General features: G+C 26.5%; 1 protein-coding gene and 1 long non-coding RNA gene across 5 annotated transcripts in view; both read left to right on the top strand.

Annotated features, from left to right (window-relative positions):
• Positions 1 to 16,526, top strand: part of LOC725093 (phosphofurin acidic cluster sorting protein 2) — a 68,343-nt gene that overhangs the window by 30,252 nt on the left and 21,565 nt on the right. The gene's annotated exons all lie outside the window — the stretch shown is intronic.
• On the top strand, positions 8,019 to 15,626 carry LOC107964483. Its single transcript, XR_001703076.2, has 2 exons — positions 8,019 to 8,695; positions 15,011 to 15,626. It is a non-coding gene; the product is annotated as an uncharacterized LOC107964483 (long non-coding RNA).

Here is a 16,526-nt window from a genome sequence, read left to right as displayed (position 1 = left end):
TCGAAGATGGTTCACCGTTTGCTTTCCCGCCTTCATCAACTCGTCGCCAGCTGGCCTTTATTAAAATGCGTCGTGCCTTGTGTGTGCATCGCACGTTCTGTTCACGACCGGCGTTGCTCGTTTCGTAATCCTTTAATCTTGTGCCGTTCGCAAACCGATGAAAACCATCTTTAAACTTAAAGACTTTCGCGTGGGTTTGGAAAGATAATTACTGTAATTTGACGTCGTTTCTTTTCCATTTTTCCTCTTCCTTTTCTTTTTTTTTTTTTCTTCGATATATTACGACAAACATTTTCCAATATTATTTTTTAAATTTGTCTATGAATAATATCTATTGTATAAATATCTAAATGTATCATAAAAATTCTTTAATTTACGATATCTAATGTCGATTATACGTAATAATTATCTGTGTATATCAATAGATTTACGAGGAAATCGCGATTATTTCATGTACTATAATTATATTTCCTTTCACCACGTTGTAATACACTTGCCTAGAATGAAATTACAATGAAGAAGGAGATGCTGTGAAACGTTTAATAGTTGGCTCTCCCATTTTTTTGAGATACATTTGAATAGAATTAGTGACTGTTACTGCTATTTTTACAGATTGTTTCGTTGAATATGGCCTATTTTCCTTTCTAAGAAGGTAACATTTGTTTGCTAGATCTGTCTGTTATATGTGAATCAATAGAAGTCATTTTTTTTCTTTTTTTAAAAAATATTTTAATAAATTATTTTCTAAAATAATATTGTAAATATTGTAAATGTCTTTAAAAAGGTTTCTTAATATCACAATAGGCCATCTTTCTAATAGGAAGTTAAACTAATAATAATAATCAATTAGGAAAAAGTTTTATTCGTGAGAATTCTTTAAAAAGATATCCAAATTTGTTTAGATTAAATAAATAGAAAAAAAATTAATCTTTATATATTAATAAATTACATGTATTAAATTTTATCTTCAATAATAGATATTTATAATTCTAATAATGTCTTTAAAATATAACAATTTTAAAATAATCACATATAAATATGAAATATATGAAAATCTTTTATATAGCAACGATCTTACTAACAACTTTCAAAACGTGTATTATATATTGCTTCTAATTTTTAGGAAGAAAGGAAAGTATCGCAGGTACAAACAGGTTATGCTACACTGTGTAAAATTGTCTATATCGATAGTGGAAAATTTGTATTTGCATAAGTCTCAAGGGAAAATAAATACATTGAAATAATTATTATAAAAATATTAATTATATATATTAACATATTTAAAAGCGATAAGAAAATTGAAACGAATAATTAAAAATATTTAATAACTAAATAGTCAATTAAGAAATTAATTTTCATATAATAAATTTATCTGATTACAAAACTAGAAAATTAATATTTTAATACGTAATTTAATTTCATATTAATTATAATATATAGTGATCAAAATAATTTGATTATTTAAAATATCGAAAAAAAATGTTTCCAAATAAAAATTTCAATGATTATTTTTTAAATAAAATAATTTAATTTTTAATCAAAGAATTGCATGCATTCATAGAAAAATAATAATCTATTTATAATAAAACTAAATTAATTTAGAAGATTATTATTCGAATTTCGTAAAATTTATATGAAAAACAAAGAAGTTATATAAAATTGCAATTAAAATATCTTCTTTTCTCATTCAAAATTAAAAGAAAAATGGCATTCTTTTTTTTTGTAAGGATAAAGGAATTAAATGGAAAATGTACTTCACATTGTAATTATCATGTAATTATCATACGACGACTTTCTTCGCGTTTGATTCCGACATTTGCAGAGAAATCGATATCTAACGAAGTCGTAGAAATCAGTCGATGTCCTATTTCCGAGCCGCATTAATGCGTACATCATTTGCAATGCAAATATCGAACGCGCATCGTTGCAATCCATTAAACCTTCCGCATCGATCCATAATCGCACATTCTAGTTGTCTAAACAGCATTGAAAAACGATGACGCATGAAAATGAATTTTCAAATCGAATTTTATTTTGCCCTGACTTGATATAAACAACGATATTATCGATCATTCTCTTCGATATGCAAAAACTCGATTTGTCACAGTTTATCGAAAATTAAGAGAACACAATGATGACTCGTACAATTTTTTTACATTGAACAACTTTTAAGTTTTAAAAGTTGTACGAGGAAATCTTTAATTGGGAAATTGTGCAGTATTGGTTATGCACGTAGTGTATAATCGTCAATTGACAAAATCGTACGAGTTCAATATCCTTATGCTAATGTCTTTTCAACATGAGATTTCAAACTAGATTATCTTAAAATCTTATATATTAGATTCTATTTTATAAAATAAATTATAATATAAATTAATTAAATCGTGACGTCATAATGCTATAAATTTTTTTTATAAACAAAGTAAATATACGTTAATATATATTTCAAATTAAATAATGATTCCATTATTTTCTTATAGATGCATATGATATTATATTATAATAAAAAAAATGTTAGGATAATAAGGATAGATTTTTCATATTTTTTTAAGATGGATCAATTTGTTGATTCGCTAAATCGAACATGAACATTTATTCAAAGTTTCATCCAGTAATGAATTCCGTTCCATCGGGGTGAAACGGAAGCAGAAAGTGAAATCGACGTTCCGGTATAGTCAGATTCACCGCGATGGCCCTGAAACTTTCTACTATCCTAGATCCCTGTTTAGGCCATGAATCCATCTGACGTGGCATAATTACGATGTATAATGAAAGAAATCAAGATGAAGTTTAAAGTTCATCGATTTCTATCATTATGCTACACCATTTATCTAATAAACTAATCGTCTTTTTGGGATATAATAAAATATTAATAATATTTAAACTATAGATTTTTATAAAAATATATATTTTTTTATATTACATATTACATTTTGCATATTTTACATAAATTATGTATTATATATAAATTATGTATAATTATATTATATATAAATTATATATTATAATTTGATATCTTGAAATATTCTTTAATAAATTCATTACATTATTTATTACATTATATTAAATTTATAAGCTTCTAAGATTTGAGATATCCATGCATTCCATCCTTCCCATTCTTCGAAGTGATGAAACACAAGAATTGGAAGTAACATTACTATATTATACTCTTTCAGATTTCAAGTTATCTGTATGTCCTCTGTTCTTTCGGCTCCTATTTCGCATATACAAATTTCCGTGAAAGGCCATCAACATTCAGCAAAATAAATTAGCGAAAGAACATTCACCGGGATGTGGAAAACATATCTTGAAGCCGCACACGTGTTCGCTCAAGCTTGCACGCGAATCCTGACGGAAATGTCGTTCGCGGTCGACGCTTTAAAATGTCGCAATCCGGAAAGCGTGACAGTAACCAAACGCTGCGCGTCCTCGCCGCCGTTTTAAACTCGTAGCTGTAAATGGATGTAATTACAGTTCAGACACGCTGGCCTCTTGTCGGACACGAATTTTTTTTTATTTTTTTTATTTTTTTCCTTCCACGACATTTTACGGAAGAAGGAACCGGCGCAACTCGATTCTCATTACACGGTATTCTATCTTTATTTCCCTCTGTTCACGGTTTTTCAAGTACTCCTCTTTTCAATTCACTCGCGTGAATTTGAATTCCTTTCAACTAAGTAATTCGCAAAATTGCGTGCAAAATTTCGTGAAAGTTTAATGAAAGTTTCTGTGTGAAAGAGGGATGTGGAAATGAAATATTTCGCGGTTTTTGAAAATTTTTTAGGATCGATTTGTTTTTTTTTTTTTTAAGTAAAGTAGTATAAATTATGAAATATCGATAAATTATAAATTTTATTTGTATGTAAAAAAAAAGAAAATAATTACGTACAAAAAACAAAAATAAATAATTAACAATTATATATTTCTATGTTAACATTTGCTATCCGCAATGATCAATAATAAATTAATAAATTTTTTTATATAAACGCGAGTTAATCATACTTGCAAATCGATCATGGTATCATTTCATACCGTTGAAACATGATCTGCTTTAATGCATTAAAGAATGCATTTCATTGATATACTATGTTATGAAGCATGACAGATATTGTCGATCGAAATGAAATAATTATGCTATACCATGCTATTACCATAGAAGATAATTTTTGTTTGTTATTAAAAATCATAAATATTAAAAATATGCATATATATATATTTATTCTTCTATGATGTATAAATTGCTAATAGGATTTTTTTTTAATTAACATTTAAACACCATGTCATCCCCTTTTCTTAAATTGATTAATATTTAAATATAATTTATCCAATTTACTTTTTATTTTTATATTTTCACATTTATGCTAATTGAATATAAAAATTTTGAAATCTTAATATGGCGCAATAAATTCTGCTACCAGCACAAAGGCTGTTAAAGAAAGAAACGACAAAAGCCAAAGTTGAATCAACGATAAATCGAAGAACGCAGTATAACAAGGTGTCACATGAACAAAGCATTGCGCAATATTAACGCTTCGGTACATGCATACGTTGCTTTATGTAACGAGAACAAATCAAATGAGAACGCGAATCGGAAAAGTATATCGTACTTCCGTACAAAGAGGTTGAGGATGAACGAGATGACTCATTTATGCAGATTCTATATGAGAACGAAATTCTGTTTTAGAGTAAAAGTTATATGCAAAAATGCTTTTTTGCATAATATCTTAGCTTTATGTGTGTTATCAAAGCTTTGTTTACTTTGCTTCTGGAAACAATGAAATTTCTTTTAATTAAAATAGTTTCGTAACTTCATTTTTGTATTTTAATTGTTCTATTTATATTTATATAAAAAGAGTTCGTGAATACCAACTTTCAAAGCTATTTTTCTGACTTATCTTTCTTTGTTTAAAGACATTTTGTTAGAATTAGAGACATAATACAATAACTTCCAAGCATTGTTATTTTTTTTTTTAGAACTAATTTTATAAATAATTTAATTTAAAATAAATTAATATTTCGATTTGAGAAAATTTAATTATATAGCAGAAAGAAAGGGAATTATGTCAGTTTTATATATAAAAAATGAACTTTCATATATTAATTTCTTTCTGCTTAAAATAACTACTATATTTATATACTGTAAGAAGCCTTATTAATTTGTAGACATTAATTTGTAAAAGGGATTTTTGCTGGCTTTGTAAACTAAAACAAACAGAAGCCATGAATGAACAGGTATTTTTACGTTATATATTACCAATATGACTTGTAAGTATAACATACGTTGTATTTAATATGTTAATATGTTTTTCCGCATTTGTATATTTTCTTTTCCTGACTGAATTGTTGAGATACTTCGATAATATTAATGCTTTATTTAAAAGGAATTTTATTTCATTATTCCAATTTTATAGATTTAAATAAATATGAAGTTTCACAATTTCAGAAGGAAAAAAGGAAAACAAATGGAATAACATTTAAATAAAATATGTATAAATATATAAAATATATTTTTTGCTCATAGCATATGATCTTTTATATTTCATATAAATATAATTTTCATAGAATTTTTATTCCTTAACAAAAATGGAGATAAAAAGAAGAAAGATAAAAAAAAAGTTGATACTATTCTTTAATTTTTCATTGTTTATGACCTGACAATGCCAATACTTTTAACTTTTGAAAATAATAAGTAAGAAAACAAAGTATTCTATATAAATTTAATTAATTTAAATATTCTAATATAAATTTATATTTTACATTTAATATATTTTTTATATTTTATATTTAACATATTATTTTTCATAGGATTCTTTAAATAATTTAGCCTTTAAAAAAGTAAGAACTAGAAAAAATAAAAATAGACAGAAATCATCAATGAAGCAGCTATTTTCGTACCTTTTATACGAAACGAACCGCGTATTGTTTACGAGCATGCACAATGCCTCGTGATATGCTTCGTGAATGTACAGGTGCATCGTTGCATACCTCGAGCATTTCGACGTGCATTGTGAAAATTCGTTGTTGCGACACGAGTCTCATTCTCTTTCACAACGTGTACTACTACATAGTACCGCATAGTATTTTGTTTCGTGCTTAAATAAGCGTGTTTTTGAGAATGGAATATAGATTCGTTGTGTGAGTAATCGGAAATTAATTTCAATTTGTTTGATGTGGTATAAGAAAGAAAAAGAAGAGAACAAAGGAGAAAGAAATTATATAGTTCAAAAGTGAATGATTAAATGAATTCTATTTGTACAGATATTGAAATTATGATTTATTATCAACTTTTATTATTATATATAAAAGTAAATACAGAGAGGCTAATTCTTAAATAATAATAGATACTAATATAAGAATCTTTGTATTTGCATTGTGAATTTATAAGCAAGATATATTTTTTATAACAATACTTAAAGAATATTTTTTAGAGAAGAATATAAAAAATAAGAATTTAGAAGAAAGAAATATTATTTTATATTTAATAAAGATTTCTATTTTTTAGGAATGAAATATGAAATAAAGATGAGATTCTTAAAAATAATTATATTATGAAACTTAATATATATTAGCATTATTGTAAATTTCAATTCAGAATAAAAATTTGTTTTAAAAATATATGTTATAACTAAAGTTTAATCTTGAAGAAATAAAATGATCAAATTGCAATGTAATTATTTGAAGTAATTCTTCTTTAAATTTTAAATATGTATCTTATGATTTCAATACAAACATTAATCTTGAATTAAAATTATTCGAGGAAATATCTACATTCTGATATAAGTATCATCGTTGTAGGGAGAAATAAACAAAGTAAATTGAAACGTAAAATTTGATCATTCAATCAAGATTCTTGATTGAAAATAAAACACTTGAAATAATTAGCGGCGGAAATAAAATTGCTTAATTATGATTTATATTTAATCATACATGCCAGTATTGATTATGAACGGAATAAATACTTGCCGATTGTATCTCGACATATTTTCATAAACTCTTCACGTCTAACAAAAAAAAAACGTGTTTCTCAATTAAATGTAAAATTTTCATCTGTTAACGATAAACTGCAACGAGAGAAACAATATTCAACATTGTAATTTAAATCTTAATTTCAATTTGTATATCGAAACCTATTCAGTTACACGAATTCAATCAAAGCAATTGAGCGTAAACGTGAATTATTTATATTATTATTTCGATTATTATTCCCGACAAAGAGAATAAAAACCGCGCTTAATAAAAATGCTTAATCACAATTTGCATTCAGTTGAATTTATTCGACGAAGCTGAAGTTGTTATTAATCTCGTTATAAATCTGCATTTTAAAGACCGGAAGGCAAAGTGGAAAGGATAAATCGAGGGCATTAACTCTGAATATAGAATTGAAAAATCTTCGATTTTAATTAATTCTCGATGGGATTGACTCGTTACACGGAGAAAAGTCGTTTGAAGAAAATATACGATAATATATTTCACGAGCAAACAGATTGGTTACGAGCTAACAGAAAATAAAACATAGAATCACGAACTTTTATAAGTATATGATATTAAGATTGTTATCGCATGATGAAATTTATTAATCAGTAGAGATTTTTGAAAGTAATTCTATCAGAAAAATTTTATTTTTTAGAGAAATCAAAGAACAAATAAGTTTCATCGACATTTTTTTTTGTCTTCAATTTCTTTGCTTCTTATTATCCCAATAATTAATATTTTATATAAAATTATTACAATGATCAAAAATTAATCTCAATTATGATATCTTTTGTGAATAAAAAAAAAAGTACGTACTTTTCATTATAGAATATCATACAGAAAAAAAAGATACAAATTATAACAAGAAGCAATCGATAATTCAAACGAAACAAAATAATGAGACTCTTATTATTCCAGTAATAATATTTGTCTTAAATTATATAATTTATCTAATGATGACAAGTATAATCTAGATAACGGAGAAAAAAATTGACGAAATAGAAAAAATACATTAATATTCTATTCGATTACATAGAATTTCATTTACATTATTTAAAAAATAAAAAAAATATAATCTCTCTTATTATTAAAATTATATTGATCAAGAAAATCAATAACAAAACAATAACAAGACAAGTAGCGACATCGCGAAATTAACTTATTATGTTATTACCATCATTGTTATGTTATTAACATCATCATTTATTTTTCTTTGTTTCTCTTTTTCTTTTTTCTTTTATCTGGTGAATGATAAATAATAGAATACAGTATGTACAATCCCTCCAATCAATCGCATGCAAACTTCCGTTCTGGCAATCTTTTTCACGATAATTTGCGCGGTTTTGCAATTTCGATCGTTGATGATTCGTGTACACGGCTCGAATTAATTCAATGTTCGTAGATTTAATGTTCATGTGAGACATAATGGGAGACACGGATTCCAGACTTTGCATCCTTGTGTAGATTATTTTAACGAGTGGATTGCACGCCAGGACGAGGGAACAAAAGACGACACGTACGACACTCGAAAACGAGACGAAAAGGAAGATGGCGTATTAGCGTGTCGCGAGGGTTGAAAGCTTTGAGATCGAACAGGAGATATACGAGTAGCGCGACACGTTCGCCATTACTGTCACGTATACGGTGTCAAAGAATATGGATCTGATAAGTATGTGTGAAGGCGTGGAAGTTGCTTTTGAAATCATGCTACGTGCAAATTGTGGTACGTGTATATATATTTGGTTATTACAAGATTCTTACGATTCTTTTTCTTAAAGTCGTCCTTAAAAAGAAAAATTGAAATTTTATTTATTTCAAATTATCAATCAAATTTGACAACAAAATATTAGCAAAAGGATTTAAATGAAAAAGATTTGAACAAGTTAGATTTTGTAATTTTCAAACATATGTTAATTTATCGAATATTGATTTTGTATATGTATATGAATATATTTTGAATATGAAGTGTACGTAAAATCTTGAAACAAATCTTTAAAGATTCTGGTGCCAAAATAAAATATATTTTAAACTATAATTACAATATTCTTAGAAAATTCGTATTTTTGTGCAAAGGAATTATATTTCCTGTTTAAATGAAAATTACATGCGAACACAGATAATAGAAACCGCCTTCGAACCGAGGTAATTGCTTGTTTCGTAACAGAGAAATTAACGCGAATGAGCAACATTATCAAACGAGGGAAAACAATAGAAGGGAACAATAATTATTTCGAGTGCAATTTGGATGCGAATAATGAGAAAATAATGAAAAATGTTACACAGAATAGATGGCGAAGATTGAAGTTATTTAAGTTTGGTTTAGTTTGTTAGTTTGTCGAAATTTAATTAATTAAATTGGTGTATTGCGCAATTTAATAACGAAAATTTGGTTTATTTCTGATAGTAGAAACGTGCAACACCAATGTCAACTTTCCTTTTAAGCGATATTTTGGCATAGATTTTCTCGAGGAAAGATGCCAATGTACTAAATAATGTACCAGACCTTGAAGAAGATCGATATATTTTCGAAGGTGAAATACACGAATACTGAATTATATTTGCAATGAAATTATACATTACATAGTTCAAACAAAGTTATTTATAATCGTTTATTTTAGAATTATAAATGTTTTGTTCCCAGTAAGAAAGTTTAATGAACGAAGAAACGAATGATTTATGTATCGTATATTTTGTTTTCGAATATTCGATACGATTTTAAGGAAAGGAAACATGTAAGATGAAATGGTTGATTACCAACAGGTCACGACATATAATTAGTTCGAGTTGTAGTACGATAGTAGTTTGGCTTATATTAGCAGATAAACTTCACGTGTGAAGGCCGAACTATTTTGAATTCGTACGACAGAAATAAAATTAAATATGTGATAAATAAGTTGAGTTAAAATACGCTCGTATTTTGATTTGTTAACGTATGTTGATTTGTAATTAAACCTACAAGAGATTGAACAGAAAGTTACAAATGTTTGATTGTAACAAGATAAATTTATTTTGTTATCACATAGATAATATTTAATTACGATGTTTAAATGAAACATTTTATTTATTATTATTTATTATTTGTTATTTAATTTCAATTTTTTGTGCCTTTTTTTTTTATTCATTGATGATAGAATAAAATATAAAATCTATCTGATCAGAACATCTAGCCTGAAATATTTAATCAAATACTATAATATATTAAAAATGGTATCTACATATAAAGTCACAATCATGATACCTCTCATATCTCACATCAAGAAATTTTTTTCCTACATATATTGCTACTTGATCCATCATTGCTCCTTATTTCTCTCCCACGAGATTTAAGATAAGATATTTGAAAATGATACTTGAATCAAATCCAGATAAAGTTAATCGAAAATAGGAATTTTTTCGCTTCATTTGAAATGAATAAGAAATTAAATATCAAATAATAATTATTATAGTAACAATTATAAATCAAATTTTATCCAATTATTTAATTATTTTATTTTATCTTCGAAATTTCGTAACTCTAAGTCTGTTACTCGTTTAAACGATTTTCCTGCGCTAAAACATTTGTCAATCAAACAAGTATTGCCCGGACCAGTGTATGATTCCATTCCACGATGCGTCGTTATCTATTCGATGTATTTGATTGCGCCTGTATCTGACGTATCCGATAATGCTGCCCACACAATCTATGACTCACAGTAATTTGCTTCCAAATCCCTTAATTATATCAACGATTTACATAACAGACGCACACTCGCCTAAGTGGCCCCTTAATAACAGGATTCGCGGTTTAAGTCTAACCTCGTCACTTATTCGAGTAGGCATTTACATTACTCTTAATAATTATCTCGTTGGCATATCGCCTAATCGAGCCTATACCATTTAAATTTGTTCAATATTCAAGGGAAATCCATATTCCTCCTGTGTACTCTGTCCTTTGATTAACCGGAAATCAGTGGACAATAGTTTAACACGTTAGACCATAATTGGTGATATACGATGGATTTGAGGATATGTGATTTGGGATTTGCATGAATTATTTGAGGTAATTAACATGGATTAAGTATGAATTTTCGAACAGATTGGAAGGAAGGAAGGAAGGAAGGAATTGAGAGGAAGAAAAATAAGAGATGTAGTATTTGGGGAAATGGAAGAAAGTTGGAAAGTTGAAAATTGGAGATTTATTTAATGTAACTAAGAAGTTGTATTAAAAATTTTAGTCGTGATAAGGTAGTAGTAGGTAGTTGAATTTTATAGTGAATTTTATATACGAGGAAGTAATTATTGATTTAAGATTGGTGTGTAAAAATATAATTATCTGATTAAACTAGACACGTACAAGTAACAATTTCTTTATTTATTTAATATTATTTATTTTACAAATTATTTATACTTTATTTAAAAATGATAAATATTAATTAATTGATTTGGCACAGAATCTATTTCTTAAAAAGTAACAAATTTGTGAAAATTAATTAAAATAATTTTTATTTATAAATTCGTACAAAGAATTAATAGAATTTAAAATTAAAATAGTTACTAACATAGTATTATTTTCTATTTAATTTAAAAATAGGTTTTTGCCTATGTTATTTGCCTAGAAGTACATTCTATTATAAAAATGTCAAGAGAAATCGATAAAAGAATTATGTTATCTTTACTGGTACTAAAAAGTACATGAAATATCTGTGACAATATCAAAGCAGATTAGTGGAACATGCAATCGAGATAGGAACATGGTCCTACCGATGTAACGGTATTAAGGTAGATCAAACGTGTATGAAATCATCAATTGCTGCGAAACATTTTTTTTTTTTTTTTACATTCTATGATTCATAAAAATACATATTTACTTATTCGTCAATTAAAATTGCAGTATCCAATTTAAACTTTGTGATAAATTAATGAATACTAATGAGTGAAATGTTTCGTGGTTCTGCGTATAGAGTATAAAGTTTATGTTAAATAGATTAAAGAGAAAATTTATAATACATGTTCTTTCATATTTTAATTATAAAAAAAATGAGTAAATATTTAATTGGATTAATTGTAGAATAATTTAAAAAAAAAATATGCTAGTCCAATATTATTATGCTCTTGTGAGAGGTAGATAGATAATGAATTCACAGATAGATGATAGAATCCGAACGATATCAAAATTACGCATCATGTGGAAACTTAAAATTGTTCATTTAAAAAAACTATTGTATCGACGAGTTTTTTCTTGTGGTTCTATTTTTCTTTTCACGAAAAACCAATATTGATAAATTTATCGTTGAAGTTGCACTATGAGTTTCTATAGAACATCGATCAACAGAATATGGCGATAAAAAAGATAGGACACGAACTTCGTTAACGAAAATCCTCGTGCAGTCTAAAATTATTACTTTGCTCTTTTTTTTCTTCATATTGAACGTAAGTAAGTAGTTTATCCACAATTTTCTTTGCGAAACTTGCCAAGTTTAGATATTAAATGAAAGGATGAGATAACATATGCTACACATTATTATTATTTTTTTTATTACATAGTAAAAGTAAAATATATTAGCTAAAATAGTTAATATAATATTGATTTCTCTTCTTATTTACAGATTAATTATAAACGATATCAGATTATAATTACACTTGATCATAAAAATAATATCACAGACAAAATTTACATATTTGAAATCATGGAATTTCCTAAATTTTAATATTTATAAAATTTATTTCAGTTTTATTCAACAGACAAAATTTAAACTTTATCATTTTTAATTTTAATTTATTCGAAGAAACTTTTGAAATCGTAGAATATGTTAAATTTTAATACTTACGAAAACTTTTTCAGCTTTATTAAAATTCAAAGTAAATTTATTTCCAACTGGTTAGTACAATATTGATGGAACAGATAGAATAGCTGTGTGACAAATATTATTATAATTTCACGATAGAATTCTACACGAGAATATGATTATCATATCAGAATTTGCCAGAATTCATAGAACTCTGTCTAGCGTGCAAAAGATCACTATCCACGTCATAATCGAATTTTGCATGCACGGAACAATGATCAATTCTAATAGAATTGTGTCAACACTGCATTTGATTACCATTTGGTAATTAAATTATAGGCGAAACAATGATCAACAGAAATCCCTTCTTCGAAGTATATCACATATCCGAGATTATCTCTGTGTATCCATTTTGTATGCATTTTTAAGTATTCCTCGCTCTATCTCATTTATTTCAATGTACCATAACATCACTAGATTGCTAAGTTCATTCTTCACACATGTTTATTTTTTTTTCTTTAATTCTATATTGAACTTTGCAAATAATTTTTTTTTCAAAATTTAAATAAAAAAATATTCTTTCAAATATACGGATATTTTAAATTTATAACTTGTACAAATATTTTTTGCTTAAACAAATATTTCATTTTGATATTTCTCTCAACTTATTTGAAATTTTCTTTTGCTCTGATGTACAGTTATGTATATTAATATTTAAATGTCGTATTATATTTGAATTTGCTATGAACACTGGGCATCGAGGCAGAAATAATTATTTAAGTATTTTTATTCCATTTTTTATTTGCACTATTGCTTTATCTTAAATTGTATTTATATAAATAATAATTTTTATTTCTATAATGAAGCTTCTTAAAAGCTTCTTTGACAATTATTATTGAAAGAAAATATACATGTAGATGTATATAATAAACATATATTTATGTGTGAACAATGTTATAAGATATACATATATATCATAGAGAATATATAGTATATTATAGACAAACAGATACTTATTACAAAGTCAAATTTTACATAATACATTTATTTTTAACATGAAGAATAATTACATTAAGAATAAAATAAATGTAGTTCTTAATATTTGAATCAGATCGTGTCGATGTTAATTTCTAGCTTTTTCCTCAAAAATCAGGTCGCCAAATTGTAAATTTTATTTTAACTCTCGTCACGCCAACTCCATACCTGTCATAATGAATAGTTGTTAATTTTCATGAATATTTATTATCGAATATTTATGCATAATTAAATTCATTGAACATAGTTTAAATATAAGTATTTGCCCTTTAATATCGATATTCAAATTTTAAAATATTCATTAGGCTTAACAATGTTCATTGTTTATCACGAATAATAAATATTCATGCAAAGATATTATAATACTTAGATAAAACGCTGACTGACTCTTTCAAAAGCAAATATATATATTGATTAGCAGATTGTTAAATAGAAGAGATATAGAATATTTTTTTCAATAATTTTTTTATTTAAATTTGATTTTGTATCATTTTATAGAATAATATATATATAGTTTATTCATTTTTTAAAAATTTATTTTATTTATTATTCTAATGAAAACAAGTTCAATCAGTTTTATGCAAATATTATATTATGTTATTACTTTTTGTTAAAATACATTTTGATTTGAAAATGTATTATGTTAAAACATTCAACAGTTTTGAAATTGCGTTCATAATGGAAAATAAGCAAACAAGCAATAAATAAACTTTCAGAGAAAATAATAAACTGCATTAGACTTTAATCATCTCATGCATCGTTTCAAAGTATACATATGCATACATTGAAGAACAAGTAAATTTATTTTTTATCAAGAAAAAAATTGTAAAAAATTATTTTTATATATAAATATTATACTATTGGAATTTATATAACAAAAGAAGGAAACTTTTAAAATAGAAAAATAATTCTAATACAAGAAGAATTAAATTTATTTGAAAGAAAAGGAAAAGATGGACTTTGAGATATATCCGAGTAAAGTGAAATAATGATTGTTAAAGTAATAAAATACAAAAATAGAATTGATTCCGAGAAAACCAAGTCGTCACATGTATCTTGAATTAGAATTATAAAAAAAATTGATATATAGTATTATTATTCTTGTTACAGCAGATTCAATGTATATATATATATATATATATATAAACATAAAATCAAACAACTGGCAATCACACAATCGCAATAAAATTAAAAATAGTGCGTCACTTTATCTTAAGCATTTGTTAAAAACATTCCAGGAACGTTCTCCTCATAATCCTCCGCAATGCCGCAGCACCGAAAAATCTTCAAAGAGAAAGAGAGAGGAAAAGTGTAGTATCGTTAATCCCGGGGATTAGAGACGTCGTTGAGAAAGGAAGGGTGCAGCGAGGTCAAGATGCGTACGCGAATCGCGTGGCTGTCCGCCTCTGGCTCGGAGGCGGCGGGGGTGGATGGCCGAGCGAAGGTGGGCGGAGGGGTGCACGGGGGCACTTAACGTGGAGCTCATTCATCAGTCGACAACGTTCGGTGATTCATGCGACACACGCGAGCCGCGTGTGTGTATACACGGCTTCTCTCGTCGGTCGATGCCCACGAGAAACGTGTTTTACGCCCGATTTCGCCGCAATGATGCACGCCAACGCGCTCCAAATCGATCCCATACGATCGATCCTCCATAAAGTTGTCCTACGACCGAGATATTGGCAGAAGCCTGACCTCTCTTCGCGTGTACACACGTTTGAACACTCTCGTTTGTATTATCTTTAAGCTTGTTACAGGTTTTTAGATGAAGATTTTAATAATAATTTCGATTTTTTGGATATTTTGGAGGATCGAGTTGAGTCTATTCTAGGCAGTCGAAAGGGGGAAAATAAATGCATGTTTAGAGTTTAGAGAAAGTAAGATAGATGCGATATGTCGTTCAATATAGTATGGTCGTGATTCTTGATACTTCAAAGAAATATTGCTAGAAAGAAAAATAATGAAGAAAGTTTCACTTTCTGATTTTCGATTATCTTTGTGAAAATAATAATAATAAAACTGGATTGGATTCAGACTCTTGTGATTATACTGTGTAAAGATCTAGATCAAGTTTAATTTATTTGTGTATAACTCAAAGATAAAACTTTAGTTTTCTCAAACTTTTCCGGGCGATCAGATATTTTAATTAAAAAAAACAGTATAAATAGTTAGTGATAATATTAGTTTATATAAGCGATGAATTTTGAAGTTTTAATTTCATATATTTTTTATTCTTTTTTTAGTAATATTTATTTTTCTTGTATTTTAAACTCATCAATATTATAAAATGAATAAAAAAGTATATAAAATAGTAATATAAAATAAAAAAATTAAAATATTTGTTATACTATATTTTTAGCATGTCATTAGAGTATCGCAATATTTTTATTATATTATATTCGATGATAATATTTCAGTAATATTCAAACAATTTCAAAATATATTAATAATATACTTCAATATTTTTCCTTTGATTTTCTATCGCATTTTTTTCTCACTCGGCAGGATATATACTCCAACCAATGTTGTTTCATGTTACTATGAATCATCGATGATTCATGGTAGTTTTATCAAGAGCAATTTTTTAAAGAAACAAGTATACTTTAACATGCACTATTATCAATATAAAAAAAAACCTTGAAATATAATATTAATGTAATGTAAATGATTAGTTAGAATAATACATAATATTAAATAAATAATATTTAAATTGAATACAAAACTTTTTACGGAATGTAATAATACTAAATTATA

The sequence above is a fragment of the Apis mellifera genome, linkage group LG5, assembly GCF_003254395.2.
Source record: "Apis mellifera strain DH4 linkage group LG5, Amel_HAv3.1, whole genome shotgun sequence".
NCBI lineage: Eukaryota > Metazoa > Arthropoda > Insecta > Hymenoptera > Apidae > Apis > Apis mellifera.
Note: the sequence above shows the minus strand (reverse complement) of the source record. Positions and strands in the feature narration are given on the sequence as shown.